The sequence below is a fragment of the Hemibagrus wyckioides genome, linkage group LG14, assembly GCF_019097595.1.
Source record: "Hemibagrus wyckioides isolate EC202008001 linkage group LG14, SWU_Hwy_1.0, whole genome shotgun sequence".
NCBI lineage: Eukaryota > Metazoa > Chordata > Actinopteri > Siluriformes > Bagridae > Hemibagrus > Hemibagrus wyckioides.
This window is the reverse complement of record NC_080723.1, coordinates 22,940,400-22,959,043: the sequence shown is the minus strand read 5'-3', so window position 1 is coordinate 22,959,043 and position 18,644 is coordinate 22,940,400. Positions and strand designations below refer to the sequence as shown.

At 42.2% G+C, this 18,644-nt stretch overlaps 1 protein-coding gene across 2 annotated transcripts in view; it reads right to left on the bottom strand.

Annotated features, from left to right (window-relative positions):
* The window catches only part of trappc9 (trafficking protein particle complex subunit 9), a 188,520-nt gene that overhangs the window by 47,979 nt on the left and 121,897 nt on the right, over positions 1 to 18,644 (bottom strand). The gene's annotated exons all lie outside the window — the stretch shown is intronic.

Sequence of the window (18,644 nt, the reverse complement as noted above, 5' to 3'; positions counted from 1 at the left end):
TCAGCTCTGTAATAATCTCTATGAATAATCTCAGCTCTGTAATAATCTCTATAAATAATCTCAGCTCTGTAATAATCTCTATAAATAATCTCAGCTCTGTAATAATCTCAGCTCTGTAATAATCTCTATAAATAATCTCAGCTCTTTAATAATCTCTATAAATAATCTCAGCTCTGTAATAATCTCAGCTCTGTAATAATCTCTATAAATAATCTCAGCTCTGTAATAATCTCTATAAATAATCTCAGCTCTGTAATAATCTCAGCTCTGTAATAATCTCTATAAATAATCTCAGCTCTGTAATAATCTCTATAAATAATCTCAGCTCTGTAATAATCTCTATAAATAATCTCAGCTCTGTAATAATCTCAGCTCTGTAATAATCTCTATAAATAATCTCAGCTCTGTAATAATCTCTATAAATAATCTCAGCTCTGTAATAATCTCAGCTCTGTAATAATCTCTATAAATAATCTCAGCTCTGTAATAATCTCTATAAATAATCTCAGCTCTGTAATAATCTCTATAAATAATCTCAGCTCTGTAATAATCTCAGCTCTGTAATAATCTCTATAAATAATCTCAGCTCTGTAATAATCTAAGGTCTGTAATAATCTCAGCTCTGTAATAATATCTATAAATAATCTCAGCTCTGTAATAATCTCAGCTCTGTAATAATCTCTATAAATAATCTCAGCTCTGTAATAATCTCTATAAATAATCTCAGCTCTTTAATAATCTCTATAAATAATCTCAGCTCTGTAATAATCTCAGCTCTGTAATAATCTCTATAAATAATCTCAGCTCTGTAATAATCTCTATAAATAATCTCAGCTCTGTAATAATCTCTATAAATAATCTCAGCTCTGTAATAATCTCAGCTCTGTAATAATCTCTATAAAATAATCTCAGCTCTGTAATAATCTCTATAAATAATCTCAGCTCTGTAATAATCTCTATAAATAATCTCAGCTCTGTAATAATCTAAGGTCTGTAATAATCTCAGCTCTGTAATAATCTAAGGTCTGTAATAATCTCAGCTCTGTAATAATCTAAGGTCTGTAATAATCTCAGCTCTGTAATAATCTCTATAAATAATCTCAGCTCTGTAATAATCTCTATAAATAATCTCAGCTCTGTAATAATCTCAGCTCTGTAATAATCTCTATAAATAATCTCAGCTCTGTAATAATCTCAGCTCTGTAATAATCTCTATAAATAATCTCAGCTCTGTAATAATCTAAGCTCTGTAATAATCTCAGCTCTGTAATAATCTCTATAAATAATCTCTGCTCTAATAATCTCAGCTCTGTAATAATCTCAGCTCTGTAATAATCTCTATAAATAATCTCAGCTCTGTAATAATCTCATTTTGTTGAATTCAGTACAACTCCCAAGTCTCCTAGCAGAACTCAGCTCCCTAGCGTATCTCAGCATGTTGCTGAAACTCAGCAGCAGATCTGTTCTCGGCAGCAGAACGCGGCTTGGTAACACATCACGGTATTGTAACTGCACTCAGAGGCACTGATTGTGAGAGAGGAAAATGAAAGAAAGTGGGAGAAAGCTGCGGAACATTCTCTAATGGACTTTTAATGACGCTGTGTTAATGAGCTGCTCTGATAATGCTGTTTGTATTCCGAGACATTTTCCAGCAGTTATCACAAATCAATAGTCTATACATACACACACACACACACACACACACACACACAGCATCACCGAGCAGTAACCAACTCCCACGCTGAACACATCACCCAAAAATACAGCAGCGATGGGCTGCACTCTCTCTCTTCAATAGACACACAAGCTCGAGCTGTATTACTGAAGAGAATGAGCAGGGAATCATATGTATACACACACACACACACACACACACACACACACAGGATATGAAGGAGGCTATGACCAGAGCAATAGGATGAAGGTGTATTATCTCTGTTGGAGTCTCACTGTTCCCGCTGTGCCAACAGGTATTATCAATTCACACAAAATACTCTCTCTCTCTCTCTCTCACACACACACACACACAAAGACAAAAAAAAAGGTAAGAAAGGACAGCAACACACTTCTGGGAAAATTTCAACTCATCATTAAATAGAAAGGAGAATTAGAGAGGAGACATATAAAGAATGAAGGAGTGTGTGTGTGTGTGTGTGTGTGTGTGTGTGCACGCGTCCTCTGTAAAACCACCTTTCTAGCATCAGCTGTTCTCCACTACTGAATCTGTGAGTCAAATATTTATAAGATTTTGCAGCAAAACCAAACACACACTGCTATAAATATGGCAGCCGTACAACCGCGTGTGTGTGTGTGTGTGTGTTTTACACAGAAATAAAGAATGAAATAAATATGAAGCCATTACAGAAAAGTAATAAAGTGGAAGGTAAAAGGAGCAGCAGAATGACACCACCACCATTACGACCTGATCAGTCACAAAAAAAAAACAAAAAAAACATGGGTTAATCAATAAATCAATAAAGAACAAAACTAATTAATCAATTAACAAATGGAAACGGATTAGGATTGGGGGCGGCATCTGTGTAAGCTCCGCCTCCACGTTCACGTCGTATTGCTCAGGGAGATGAGCTTCCTCATCTGTTCCATCTTTAACCACTTAACTCGCTGCTCAGTTTAATTAGGTTAACTGGGAGGAGGAGGGGGAACGAGGACGGTGTGTGTGTGTGTGTGTGTGTGTGTGTCTGTGCGTGTCTGATGGCACTAAGAGATCAGAGACGTGAACCAGCTCGAACATCTCCAAAGAGGGGAGGATAGTCAACACACACACACACACACACACAAAGCATACTGAGGATTTAATACAGCAGATTGTTTCCTGGTTTCAGTGCTATTCAAACAATGCATGAGATTTACACACAAGGGGGCGGAGTCTGAGTAAAACAGAGGCGTATCACTTTAAAGCTCATGAGAAGCTTTTCTTGTTGCACAGAGAACGTAGGTGGAGATGGTGTGGTTATCTCGAGGCACCAAATTTTATAAATGAAGTTAAAGTGAGCTGGAATTGTAGCAGATCAGAGTGGTCAGTCAGCTTATCCTTCAAATCCTGGATGAAGTTATAGAAACGCTGGATATTTAGTTCAACTGACAAATCAATGGCCAAAGCAAATACATCCTAACCGTATGCTCTGGATCAAGTGCTATTTTATCAGAATAATGAGCGTGGAAGCCATTCTATTCAAATTCCCACGCCTGATGGTTTCTCCTGACGTCCTGAGGAGATGTCGTGTCCCTGCAGGAAATCCACAGCTATCACGGTTTGGTTTGATAGAAGTGGGATTAGGAGCAGTGTGAAGGAAATGGGTTTTAAAATAAATAAATAAATAAAATAAACAGAAAAGCAGTGCATCACTAAAGCAATAAGAAGAGAATGGTGTGCAGTGAATGGAAAGTGTGTCTGATGGGAGTCTCTGACCTCATTTAACTCCATGTTTTGTGCGTCTCGGGCATCAGGCCGATATCCTAAAAAGCATTCTTCACATCCGTGGGTGTAAGAGCACAGAGATTTAACTCTGATCCCTCAAATGCAGTTCAGGAGGTCTGAGCCACAAACAAAAGATTCTTCTCAACACATACCACCTACCTGAACACTGCTGAGGTACGACGATGAAGTAACAAGGTTCATTAGCACAACGTTGCTCATAGCATCACACTGCCTCCTTCCAATAGGATATGAAGCTAGTGGGTGCAAGTGTTGAGGATGCAGAAGATAGGGATAGGTGGAGAGAGATGATTCGCTGTGGCCACCACTGAAGGGAAAAGCCGAAAGAAGAAGAAGAAGAAGAAGAAGATAACCACCTGCATAATATCGCGTTGATCCACCTTATGCTGCCCTGACCCGTCCTGCACTGTGTATTCTGACAGCTTTCTATCAGAACCAGCATTAACTTCTTCAGCAATCTGAGCAACAGTAGCTCGTCTGTTAGATCGGATCACACGGGCCAGCCTTCACTCCCCACAATGAGCCTTGGCTGCTCATGACTTCACTGGGAACACCCCACAAGAGCTGCAGTTTTGGAGATGCTCTGATCCAGTGGTCTAGCCATCACAATTTGGCCCTTCGTCAAACTCGCTCAAATCCTTACACTTGTCCATTTTTCCTGCTTCTAACATCAACTTTGAGGACAAAATGTTGACTTGCTGCCTAATATATCCCACCCACTAACAGGTGCCATGATGAGGAGATCATCAGTCTTATTCACTTCACCTCTCACTGCTCACAGTGTTATGGCTGACCGGTGTACACACAAACCCTACCTACCCTAACAGCAGTAGCCTCTTTCAGCAGGATGATGCTCCCTGACACACTGCCAACATTGTTCAAGAACAGTTTGAGAAACAAGACCAAGAGTTCAAAGTCTTGACTTAGCCTCTAAATTCCCAATCAGTCTAGTTTAGTGCTGATGGGTTAAGCTGGATAAACAAGTCCTGTCTATGGAGAACCCATCTCAAAATGAACAGAACTTAAAGGACCTGCTGCTAATGTCTTGGTTCCAGAAACTACAGCACATTTTCTGAGATCCTATGGAGTCCATGCCTCATCGAGTCAGAGCTGTTTTGATGGCACAAAGGGGACTGACACAATATAAAGCAGATGGCTTTAATGTTCTGTACATCAACTTGATTTGATGCCATCATCATCTGAAAGAATTCAGTTCAGTCCAATTTCATTTGCTTTTAACAATAGTGAGACAAAAAGCTCTTTCAGAAGCAACATGAGGTTCCTGATGAACAGACAGGGCAGAGGCGACAGTGGTGAGGAAAGACTCCATGAGATGACACACTATGAGGAGGCAGACTCAGAAGAGAGCTGGGTGATGCCCGATGGTGGGATTATTAATCATTACAGTATACAGTACACAGTGTGTTATGTAGTATACAGTATATTGTGTGTCAGAGTGTGAAGATTCTGGAGACAGTCTTTTTTTTATTAGATCTACGATATCAAGCTGAGATGATCCACAAAATCGTATCAGGAGGAAGGAGGAATATGGATACATGGAGTGTGTGACTTTTCAATAAGGAGGTTCAGGAAACCATTGTTTTTTTGTCCTGTCCTTTTATTTGCCGTTCATTTTTCTTTTCCTTTTGCTGTGACTGAATTTTTCCGTTCTCCTTCTGTCAGTCTTCATTTCTTTCATTCTTTGCATCAGGGAGAGTGACAGGATCTCATAAGCTTTGCACTTTCTACTCAACATCTACGTCGCCAGCATTTCGCACTCACTTTATCTCAGTACACCGCTAGGAAAAAAGTTCTGATTCTAATCGAGTTCTGTGGACAGGCATCACTAGAAACTTGCTGAATTTTCATAATAAAACACTACTATATAATAAACACTACTGTTGCGGAAATAAATAAATAAATAAATAAATAAATAAATAAATAAATAAATAAATCACTCTCCTTCTTCCTCTTTCCCTCTCTACTCTGTCCATATTTATCACAGCCTGCTGTAAATCAGAGCCGGAATAGACAGGGAGGCTCCAGACGTATGCGCTGCGCCATGATGGACAGCACCTGGGTGACAACTCTGAAAAACAAGCAGATAAATCAGCCTGAGCCTTGTCGCCAAGCTCCGCCCACTCCGGCCATCAGTCAGAATGATAGGCGTCTCTTGACACCGCCCTGATTTGTGCAATACGGTGCCGTACTGGGAGAGATCTGGAGAGAGAGAGAGAGAGAGAGAGAGAGAGAGAGAGAGCGCGAGAGAGATGAAGTACGTGGGCAGTGTTTTATCACTGCACGGCGACAAGCAGCCCACATCACTTTCTAAAAATATCCGCGAGTTCTCTTCAGGTGAGCGGTGTTGACAGAATCTCTGCTCCTGCAACTGAGCTGGATGATATAATCCCTCACCTTTAGAAGAACGTGACAGATATCTTGCAAAAAAACAGCCGATGTGTAACTCTAGGCGGTAACGTGACTCACTGGAACGCGGTTATCTCACAATTAGCAGCTCCGCTAACAAGATGAATCCGTTCTACTCAAGGCCAGACATGGAACATTAGTCCAGATTGGCGAGGTTTGTGTAAGATTCAGTTCCAGAAAGTTTATCTTTATCATTTATGGTGTTTCTTTAGTTCATGTTAGTTATAGTGTCCAGGTTAGTTACAAAACACTAACCTGGAGCTTCTCCTCGAACCTGTTCATCAACTCAAGTCAAGTCAAGAAGCTTTTATTGTCATTTCAACCACATACAGCTGACGCAGGACATGAAATAAACTGAAACAACGTCTCTCCAGGACCCTGGTGCTACATAGACAACATACAACATATAACTACGAAACAGAAACAACAACACAGGACAGAAGTTTGTCCTAGCTACATGAAGTGCAACAGGCGCAAAGACAAGACAAAACAGGCAGTACAAAAAACAACACAAGACAGGACACATAGTGCTGAAAAAACATGATGGAATGAGATGTGCAAACCTGAGAAACTGTAAAAACCAGGTACCTAATAACACATATGCTTGTAAAAACATTTATATATATATACACACTATATTGCCAAAAGTATTCGCTCACCTGCCTTGACTCGCATATGAACTTAAGTGACATCCCATTCCTAATCCATAGGGTTCAATATGACGTCGGTCCACCCTTTGCAGCTATAACAGCTTCAACTCTTCTGGAAAGGCTGTCCACAAGGTTTAGGAGTGTGTTTATTTTTGACCATTCTTCCAGAAGCGCATTTGTGAGGTCACACACTGATGTTGGATGAGAAGGCCTGGCTCTCAGTCTCCGCTCTAATTCATCCCAAAGGTGTTCTATTGGGTTGAGGTCAGGACTCTGTGCAGGCCAGTCAAGTTCCTCCACACCAGACTCTGTCATCCATGTCTTTATGGACCTTGCTTTGTGCACTGGTGCACAGTCATGTTGGAAGAGGAAGGGGCCAGCTCCAAACTGTTCCCACAAAGTTGGGAGCAGGAAACTGTCCAAAATGTCTTGGTATGCTGAAGCATTCAGAGTTCCTTTCACTGGAACTAAGGGGCCAATCCCAGCTCCTGAAAAACAACCCTACACCATAATCCCCCCTCCACCAAACTTTACACTTGGCACAATGCAGTCAGACAAGTACCGTTCTCCTGGCAACCGCCAAACCCAGACTCATCCATCAGATTGCCAGATGGAGAAGCGCGATTCGTCACTCCAGAGAACGCGTCTCCACTGCTCTAGAGTCCAGTGGCGGCGTGCTTTACACCACTGCATCCGACGCTTTGCATTGCACTTGGTGATGTATGGCTTGAATGCAGCTGATCGGCCATGGAAACCCATTCCATGAAGCTCTCTGCGCACTGTTCTTGAGCTAATCTGAAGGCCACATGAAGTTTGGAGGTCTGTAGCGATTGACTCTGCAGAAAGTTGGCGACCTCTTCGCACTATGCGCCTCAGCATCCACTGACCCCGCTCCGTCAGTTTACGTGGCCTACCACTTCGTGGCTGAGTTGCTGTCATTCCCAAACACTTCCACGTTCTTATAATACAGCTGACAGTTGACTGTGGAATATTTAGGAGCGAGGAAATTTCACGACTGGATTTGTTGCACAGGTGGCATCCTATCACAGTTCCACGCTGGAATTCACTGAGCTCCTGAGAGCGACCCATTCTTTCACAAATGTTTGTAAAAACAGTCTGCATGCCTAGGTGCTTGATTTTATACACCTGTGGCCATGGAAGTGGTTGGAACACCTGATTCTGATTATTTGGATGGGTGAGCGAATACTTTTGGCAATATAGTGTATGTATATATATATATATATATATATATATATAAATAGCTGCATGACAATGTGGATTGTGCAAAAAATGCAGTAGCAGCGGTTGAAGTAGTGCAAATAAGTCTCGTGAGAACTCATGCAACTTTAGCTGACTCACGAAAGCTAGCATTAAATTTACTACAATCTAATAGGACAAAACACACTGCACCAAATTTATACCAATTCTGATTGGTCAGAAAGCTTTGATTCATTTACTGTAGCCCATATCTTACTGGCATCAGGAGTTCTACAGTTTCTCAATAACAAGCTGCTTTACAAAGACAATTAAATCCTGAAATTAGACCATTTTTGCCAACAGCTGTTTAAAAACAACTTAGGAAACAAAAAGACTTTTAGATCATTTTAGAGTTTTCAACTGATGGCTGGTGTGTTTAATGACAATGGAAATGTTTTTAGAAGTCAGGCACTTATAATTGCTGCGATTTCAGCATGACGTGAGCACACACCTGTCAGTGATCTAAATCAGAATTCCAGTCCATGTCTACATCAAGCAGAACCAGCTTATACTGGTGTCATCATGATGCAAACACTGGACAACTCTGAAAGGCCAAACTCCCAGTCATTTGCTCTAATGTATCAAATCCAGTATGACTCGCATTACAGCACATTATATTTGCATAATGTCGGAGTTGACACTTTTGCCCAAAGCGACTTTCTCATTAGCCGACTGCAGGGACTAGTTTCCCCTCGAGCAAAGAGTGGTTAAGTATATCCCTTAAGGGCATCATGACACAGAACAGCATACAATCAACACATGCTGCTCAGAGTCAACCATTTTCAAACACAGCTGTATTTCCCTCAGATTTAACCAGACACAAACAATGCTGAGCTACTTACTGGAGGACTTCCTGAAGTGCTCAAGCTCCTGCTCCTGTCTAGTGGACTACAACTTCCTACTTTATTCTTCCATAAGTATTACCAGCCTGTGTAATACTGGGAACACTGTAGGAGTAGGGTAGAAGAAAGGTAGGAGTAGAGCAGGAGTAGGGTAGAAGCAGGACAGGAGCAGGGTAGAAGCAGGGTAGGAGCGGGATAGGAGCAGGGTAGGCGCAGGGTAGAAGCAGGATAAGAGCAGGGTAGGAGCATAGTAGGAGCAGGGTAGGAGCAGGATAGGAGCGTAGTTGGAGCAGGGTGGGAGCATAGTAGGAGCAGGGTAGGAGCAGGGTAGGAGCATAGTAGGAGCAGGGTGGGAACATAGTAGGAGTGGGGTGGGAACATAGTAGGAGCAGGGTAAGAGCAGGGTGGGAACATAGTAGGAGCAGGATAGGAGCAGGGTAGGAGCAGGGTGGGAACATAGTAGGAGCAGGGTAGGAGCAGGATAGGAGCAGGGTAGGAGCAGGGTAGGAGCAGGGTAGGAGCAGGATAGGAGCAGGGTAGAAGCAGGGTAGAAGCATAGTAGGAGCAGGGTAGGAGCAGGGTAGGAGCATAGTAGGAGCAGGATAGGAGCAGGGTAGGATCAGGGTGGGAGCATAGTAGAAGCAGGGTAGGAGCATAGTAGGAGCAGGATAGGAGCAGGGTAGGAGCAGGGTAGGAGCAGGGTAGGAGCAGGGTAGGATCAGGGTGGGAGCATAGTAGAAGCAGAGTAGAAGCAGGGTAGGAGCATAGTAGGAGCAGGGTAGGATCATAGTAGGAGCTGGGTAGGATCATAGTAGGAGCTGGGTAGGAGCAGGATAGCAGAAGGATTGGAGTAAGGTAGGAGCAGGTTTGGAGCATAGTAGGAGCAGGGTTAGAGCAGGGTGGGAGCATAGTTGGAGCAGGATAGCAGAAAGGTAGGAGTAGGGTTGGAGCATAGTAGGAGCAGGGTTGGAGCAGGGTGGGAGCATATTTGGAGCAGGATAGCAGAAAGTTAGGAGTAGGGTAGGGGCAGGGTTAGAGCAGGGTAGGATCAGGGGAGAAGCAGAATAGGAAAAGGGTAGGAGCAGGTTGGGAGCAGGGTAGAAGGGTGTGAACAGGGTAGGAACAGAGGACAAGCAGAATAGGAGAAGGGCAGGAGTAGGGTTGGAGCAGGGTAGGAGAAGGGCAGGAGTAGGGTTGGAGTAGGGTTGGAGAAGGGCAGGAGTAGGGTTGGAGTAGGGTTGGAGTAGGGTTGGAGCAGGGTAGGAGCAGAGTAGGAGTAGGGTAATAGCAATGTTTAGTTGTTAACTGGACTGAATGGACTGGTCATTTGTAGCCACTGAATGTTCTGTCCACGCACTTCACCATGCCATCTGTCTGCCTTGGCATCGATACGGCACAACCCGCCTCTTCATATGGGCAAGCACTTTCAAACACATCAACAAAAAGGGATGCACTTTCAGTGCTCTCATTCTTCTTCTATTCATGCCTTGTTTCCATTCGCCATCCTCTCTCCTCCCTCTCCCCATCCCTCCATAACCAAACATTTGTCTTTCCGTCCATCGGGGTGAGGGGAGTTCATTTACAGTGTGCCCTTGGAGGGAGCCTGTTGATTTAACGGGTGAAGTCATCATGGTGTCTGTCTCTCTCGCTTTCTCAGGACGCTTGCCTAAACATTCAACATTCTTCCAAACAATCACCCTGATCTAATCGGTATGAGCTGTGCAGATGGGTAGGACGGCTGTGGATTTCACAATCAGCGCCTGAAGAAACTGTAAGGAATGAGTACTGTTTAGTTAATGTTTGTTTATTCAAATAAAGCTAAAGAGCAAGTCATCTTTCTCTCTCCTTCCTTTCTATTATTCACCTGTTACTCTGTTCTTTAGTTTGCCTACAGATTGCAAGAATATATGTACCAATAATATCAAATAACATAAATGATTATATTTATATTATAATGACTAAACATTAATATAAATATATCATAATATAAATGATTAGAACCTGTCATTTGGCTCATTATAAGTTCTTTGTTATTTGAACTGTGAATCCCGTCATTTTTAAGGTTCTACACAGAAATTTAAAGCCTAATTTCAAAGTTTTACCCGAGTCCAAATCAGACTGGACTCATGGACAGCATGTGGTCAGCATTCAGCATTTAGTTTAAGTACAGTAATACAGTATTTTGTTTGTATCCACATCCTATCACTGGTCCAAATCTACAGCTACAGCTCTGTCCTTTGGGTCAATTTGCACCTTTTGGCTCAGTTTAGCAGCTCACATTTACCAAAAATAAGATGCAACCCTAAACACAGGGCCTGTTTAATTGACCTTTTCACTGCAATAGAGTTCACATGGAAGCAGACTGCGAGCATGATCTCAGACAAGTTATCCTGGCATGCACCCAAGGCTTTTGTATTCTCACCTGCACCAAGGTGGAATACACACCAGGGTTCCCTTCAAACAGACTAAACGCTGCATATGTAAAAGTACCCCAGGCTTTCCTCAAAGGTGCTGCTGAAGAACTCCTGGGGGTTTCCGGGGAAAAAAAATCCATCTAGGGCTCTTCGGCTGATTTGTTTGGGTGTTTAGCCCATTTTTACCCAGTATGGATATTTGCCAGTTTCCTCTCACTAGCGAGGTCTGATTTATGATGTGACAGCTACCCAAAGCAGGAACACTTTTCGCTGTAGGGCTTTAAGGATTCTCCCAAAGGAGTGGTGAAAATGGAATCTTTTATTTGCCACCCAAAGCCTTTAACTGTGTTTAGGAACAAATCTACACTCTTCCCATCTGACAGGCGTATCATCACATAGCTGAAACAATGGCTCCGTGCATCAGATTTGCCATATAGAGGATGTATGCCAGGAGCTTATGGGATGTCATTGTGACAAGAATCTTCTACATGAAGAGAAAACAGTGTTCATTTTCCAGCATGTTCCTAATCTTCAATGTGAATGCTGGCCAGCTGTTTAGCATGAGCCAGCGTGACAGTATATATGAGAAATTGAGTTCAATCAGGAAATTACTTTTCAAGGACCTGGTGCTATTAGGAAACATACTGAAGAGTGTTTCTGTATGAACTCCTTATACTTGGTTCAAACTGCCAGCATGTTGCTGAAGGAGGTTGTTCCCTTCATCCATCTCTCTACCTCTTTTCATTCTCTCTCTCTCACTCTTTCTCTCTCTCCCTCATGTTCTCCCAGCCTCATTCGGGAAGCTGAAGTTGATAAATGGGGTTTACATTATAAAATAACCTGCACACGCTGTCAGGTAATTCTCCTATAAGTCATTCTCACTCGCGCCTTTAAAATATTCATGCGGAGTTACTTAAAATGAAACCATTCATGAGGTTCCATTGTCACAAAAGTACATTGTGTTTCAGCAGTGGAACAGTCACCTCCCTCTCCAAACACACACCCCGCCTCCACTCTACAGGCCTGTGGAGGGGCTGATCATCTACAGAACTTGTGCTAAGACCCAAGACTAATGGTTTTGAAATTCAATTTGAGCAACACCAGCTGGGTTCATCTGCTGCTGTCACTCATCTCACACAATTAAAGCTCATCAGCATTATTTCGGAGACTGTTAAAGCTCTCGCTTTCCTTCTGTTTTTCTTTCTGCTGATCTCTCTCTCTCTCTCCCCTCACCTATTCATCCTGCTTCGGGAGGATGATGAAAGAGGCTAGCGTCTCAGAGATGGCCTGTCGTTTGTCTCCCATAATTAGCGCTAGCAGTAAGCAACCTCTTGTATAAGCAGCAGCAGTGGGAGAATGCACGCTATCTCAGTATGCGATAATGCAGAACACATCCAAACACAGGCGTAAAGAGTAATCAGACTCGTTTAAGTATCAGTCACATAAAACACGAAGGCACACGATTAACTGAAGACCCACACTGTTTAACAAAAACAAACTTACAGTCGTTATATGTAGTGAAGTTTTCTGTAAAGCGATGGAAGAAAGGAGTTTACAGAAGGAGTCTCCAGTGTGAGAGCTTTATGTATCAGTCTGTATTCTCTATTCTCTATCTTCAGGACTGGGGAGTTGTCTTGAGGGAATGCCGTTTCTCGATAACACAACCGGCTGCACTTCTTTTGTCTTATTAACTTATTAACCGGGAATGTGATAGCTTAGTGGTTAAGGTGCTGGACTACTAATTGGAAGGCTGTGAGCTCAGATCCCAAGTCCACAAAGCTGCCACTGCTGGGTCCCTGAGCAAGGCCCTCAACCCTCAATAGCTCAGTTGTATAAAATGAGATAATGTAAGTCGATCTGGATAAGGACGTAATGTATACTTCAAGCAAGAGAAAAAAATGAGGCTGGTGATGGAACAACTGTTAATGAACTGCTATAATAAACCACTATAACGTAAGTAAGTACAAACAACAAAAGTAACTAAGTGAATAAAAAGTCACATAAATATTTAAATAGTTGTCAAATCTCTCATTACTCCATGACGTGCTGTTATAGCAAAACAAACCACTTCCTATCACACCGTTTCTTTCCGAGACGCTGATTACAAAGAAGTGTACCATAATTCCGATCTAGCTGTAAGCATGCTATTAATCTCAATAAGGCATTCCTGCAGCTCTTACTTTTCACCCACCGATATATTCATTTCAAGATGGCCACCAGAGACCAACCTAGCCTATCATTTGCTTTGTATAGTATGACCTCTACCTCCACAGGCACAGGAACGACCTCCTAAATGACAGGAAAAGAAAAAAAAATGCAGAGTCACGACTGGGAGCTCATCAGGGAGATGAAAGCATGCCTGGCTGCACTTCATATGGAGGATTTACAAAGCAGAGGCTGCAAACCTCATTAGCGTGGCGCTAAACAAAGACATGCCGTCCAAACAAAAGTGCTCTGTTGTCCGATAATATTGACACACGTGCAGTTTCACAGAACGAGAACGGGTCGTCGATATGACATCTGAGCGGAGCCAGGTTTCCAAGGAATCGGGTCGTTAATGCCATCAGAATTCCCAATAATGAAACATGAGTGTGATTAGATAGCAGGGAGAAAGCACGACAAAACGAGGGGTTAGAGGCCTGTCTAAAGGCCACAGCGCATTAGATTTGCTTCTGAAGAGCTTTTTCGACGCATGTCAGACATGAATAACGAGTGGGAATCGCGTTTACATTTGATTTTCAGTCCACATTGAATTCATTAGACAAAGAATGGAAAATATAGAAGAACTTGCATTGATTTTCTCTTGTTCTGGATGTTGAAAGAGTTTATATTGGAGTTAAACCTGAACACTGGCAATGCTTTGTGAGAAAGAAAATGGTGCGTATGGTTTGTTTCTGTTAATACAAGCTCACAGAAGCACTGATTTAAGCTACAGTTTAGCTTTCAGTCTGCAAACAAACATATTTTAAATACGGTACTTTCTGTAAATAGTACACCTTCAAAAGACTGGAACGATTATAAAACTTGTGGTTCTGTTCACCGCACTCTCATCTCCTCTCGCAGCGTCACGAACATCACACGACAAGCTGACTGTAATCCTTTGCTCAAGACAATGAGCCAGAAAGAGGAATTATTTCTGACAAACTCGGCAAGAAGAGCTCACTAAAAGCGTGTTTTGTAATCTGGGTTCTTATGGCATGATAATGCACTGCTTTTAAGAAATAAAGCTCCTATTGTGAAGAGCGACAGACAAAGGCACCAGTATGCTCTTAATTCTTATTAACGTTAATCATGTGCATTTTCCCCCAAATGCTAAAAAGCAACGGAATTACATTCAGTGGCAGTGTGCTGATTAGAGCACCCCCTGCCCCCTGCTGAGACCGTACAGAAATGAAGAAAAACTAACAATGTTAAAAAAAATCAATGCAATGCAAGCCAGGAGGTGAATAGTTAGCATCAGGGAAATATGAGCTCAGGCCAGATGGTGTCCATTTACAGTGAGTGTAGTGATGGAGCATGGAGTTTTCAGTAAATAGTTGTTGTTTGTGATACGGTCATTCATTTTCCTTTCAGAAGATCAGTCCAGATTTATCAGTCCCTGGCCAGATCTCCAGTGGTTCCCAACCCAACTGTGTGATTATAATCTCTCCAGCATGTCCTGGGCCTTCCCCAGGTCTGATACAGCTGACCATGACGCATCATTGTAAAGCACTCAAACCACCAGAATTAGATGCTCTTGATTCACCAAAGCAGCATTTACAGTACACTCCATGGGGAAGAAGCTAATTTTCATGACCTGTACTTTTTTTTTTGTCATTACTCAAAGCTTGTGACTCTCCAGTACACATAGTTCCAGATATTCTAGCCTCTGATGACTCAGTTTGAGAATTAGCATCTTACTCCATCCTGTACATTAACATTTCTGTCATCTGGCATCCAGAGCGACTTACATTTATCTCATTTATACAACTGAGCAACTGAGGGTTAAGGGCCTTGCTCAAGGGCCCGGCAGTGGCAGCTTGGTGGATCTGGGATTCAAACTCACAACCTTCCAACACCTTAACCATTGAGCTACCACTTCCCCAAGCAGACTTGTAGCTGCTGTGGCAAAAGAAAGAACATTTCTAAAAGAAAAATTTTGTCTGCTGTTTTGTTCTGGATGTTCTGAGCATTTGACTATTAAAGTACCAATCACACTGACTCACACTGGGGATGTGTTAGCTTAGTGGGTAAGGTGTTGAACCTTGGAGTTCGAATCCCAGGTCCACCAAGCTGCTGCTGTTGGGCCCATGAGCAAGCCCAACATTGCTTAACCCTTCATTGATCAAATCGATAAAATGAGATAAATGTAAGTGGCACTGGTTAAGGGTGTGTGCCAAGTGCCATAAATGTATATGTACATTACCCACACTTTCACATCCATTACAGATACTAAAGTTCTTGGACCTGAGAGACAGAGAGCAAAACTACAAATACTACAATGTCTTAGTGCAGTAGTCTATGGCTTCTACCTCATGGTGGATAGACTGAGAATTGGCAGATACCATGTACTTACTGGATGCTGTTGCTATAGTCTTAACCTATTAACTGTGTTGATGTTTTTAAAACACGTCGTAAGAGAAACAGTCATAAAGAGTTCATCTTCTTTTCCTGGAACTGTCCCAGGATTCTCAAAGAATTTCCAATCCTACCGCTTTCTGAGTACTTACCAGTAAACCCAGTATAAATCAGGGACTACGACTGAATGAAAAGATACCATCAGGTTCCTGGAATTATTCTGCATATACATATGCAACTCGCCAGAAGTGTCTACCCGTTGTAGATGAACAGCGGCCATGAAGAGATTAAGATGGTCTGCACTGACATTTATATATTCTGTGCCATTCAGACATCCTATAACTGAAGTTTTCCAGGAAAAGCCTTCCTCACATCCTTACCCTGCCCACCGTTCGTCTTAAAACGTTCTGCTTTCATTGTCGGCTGTGAAAAACAGTGCCATCAGTTAATCAGAGCTCTCAGATCTCCGTAAGATTAAATCAAAAAAAAAAGAAAAAGAAAAAAAAGTCGAGGAAAGTGCGTTTCTTTCTGAGCTAGTTGCTAGGCTGAGGACTGGTGAGCTGCTTACAGTTAAATAGTTCACAGAAATGTACGTGATTGACTTAAACATAGGATCTGTGGAGCTGTGATGGTTAACGCGTCACTGAACAAAGGCTAGTTTGTTTATCGTGACATGTTAAACCTTAATGTGGTCTCCTGAAATATTCTGCGACATCTGCATCCACACAGGTGTAAGTACAGGACAGGTAAGGCAGGTAATCGCTTGTGGCCACAGGTTTGGAATGAAGCTCAGAGAAAGTCCATGAAAAAGTGTTGAGAAATTACCTCAAATGTGTAAAAGACAATGTAACACCAGGAACCACCCTAAAGGGGATCCCATATTATTAGCATGTGGGGTTTGTGTAAGTTTATTTTGTAATTGTTGCACGTTTCAAAATGAAGAACATTCAGTAGTGTGGTGTAACAGTGATGTATTCAGTAGTGTGGCGTAACTGTGACGTATTCAGTAGTGTGGTGTAACAGTGACGTATTCAGTAGTGTGGTGTAACAGTGACGTATTCAGTAGTGTGGTGTAACTGTGACGTATTCAGTAGTGTGGTGTAACAGTGACGTATTCAGTAGTGTGGTGTAACAGTGACGTATTCAGTAGTGTGGTGTAACAGTGACGTATTCAGTAGTGTGGTGTAACAGTGACGTATTCAGTAGTGTGGTGTAACAGTGACGTATTCAGTAGTGTGGTGTAACAGTGACGTATTCAATAGTGTGGTGTAACAGTGACGTATTCAGTAGTGTGGTGTAACAGTGACGTATTCAGTAGTGTGGTGTAACAGTGACGTATTCAGTAGTGTGGTGTAACAGTGACGTATTCAGTAGTGTGGTGTAACAGTGACGTATTCAGTAGTGTGGTGTAACTGTGACATATTGAGTAGTGTGGTGTAACAGTGACGTATTCAGTAGTGTGGTGTAACAGTGACGTATTCAGTAGTGTGGTGTAACAGTGACGTATTCAGTAGTGTGGTGTAACAGTGACGTATTCAGTAGTGTGGTGTAACAGTGACGTATTCAGTAGTGTGGTGTAACAGTGACGTATTCAGTAGTGTGGTGTAACAGTGACGTATTCAGTAGTGTGGTGTAACAGTGACATATTCAGTAGTGTGGTGTAACTGTGACGTATTCAGTAGTGTGGTGTAACTGTGACGTATTCAGTAGTGTGGTGTAACAGTGATGTATTCAGTAGTGTGGTGTAACTGTGATGTATTCAGTAGTGTGGTGTAACAGTGATGTATTCAGTAGTGTGGTGTAACTGATGTATTCAGTAGCGTGGTGTAACTGATGTATTCAGTAGCGTGGTGTAACAGTGATGTATTCAGTAGTGTGGTGTAACTGTGATGTATTCAGTAGTGTGGTGTAACAGTGACGTATTCAGTAGTGTGGTGTAACTGTGACGTATTCAGTAGTGTGGTGTAACAGTGACGTATTCAGTAGTGTGGTGTAACTGACGTATTCAGTAGTGTGGTGTAACAGTGACATATTCAGTAGTGTGGTGTAACAGTGACGTATTCAGTAGTGTGGTGTAACTGACATATTGAGTAGTGTGGTGTAACAGTGATGTATTCAGTAGTGTGGTGTAACAGTGATGTATTCAGTAGTGTGGTGTAACAGTGACGTATTCAGTAGTGTGGTGTAACAGTGACGTATTCAGTAGTGTGGTGTAACAGTGATGTATTCAGTAGTGTGGTGTAACAGTGATGTATTCAGTAGTGTGGTGTAACTGTGACATATTCAGTAGTGTGGTGTAACAGTGATGTATTCAGTAGTGTGGTGTAACAGTGATGTATTCAGTAGTGTGGTGTAACTGATGTATTCAGTAGCGTGGTGTAACAGTGATGTATTCAGTAGTGTGGTGTAACTGTGATGTATTCAGTAGTGTGGTGTAACTGTGATGTATTCAGTAGTGTGGTGTAACAGTGACGTATTCAGTAGTGTGGTGTAACTGACGTATTCAGTAGTGTGGTGTAACAGTGACGTATTCAGTAGTGTGGTGTAACAGTGACATATTGAGTAGTGTGGTGTAACAGTGATGTATTCAGTAGTGTGGTGTAACAGTGACGTATTCAGTAGTGTGGTGTAACTGACGTATTCAGTAGTGTGGTGTAACTGACGTATTCAGTAGTGTGGTGTAACTGACGTATTCAGTAGTGTGGTGTAACTGACGTATTCAGTAGTGTGGTGTAACAGTGACGTATTCAGTAGTGTGGTGTAACTGTGACATATTGAGTAGTGTGGTGTAACAGTGATGTATTCAGTAGTGTGGTGTAACAGTGATGTATTCAGTAGTGTGGTGTAACAGTGACGTATTCAGTAGTGTGGTGTAACAGTGATGTATTCAGTAGTGTGGTGTAACAGTGATGTATTCAGTAGTGTGGTGTAACTGTGACGTATTCAGTAGTGTGGTGTAACAGTGACGTATTCAGTAGTGTGGTGTAACAGTGATGTATTCAGTAGTGTGGTGTAACAGTGATGTATTCAGTAGTGTGGT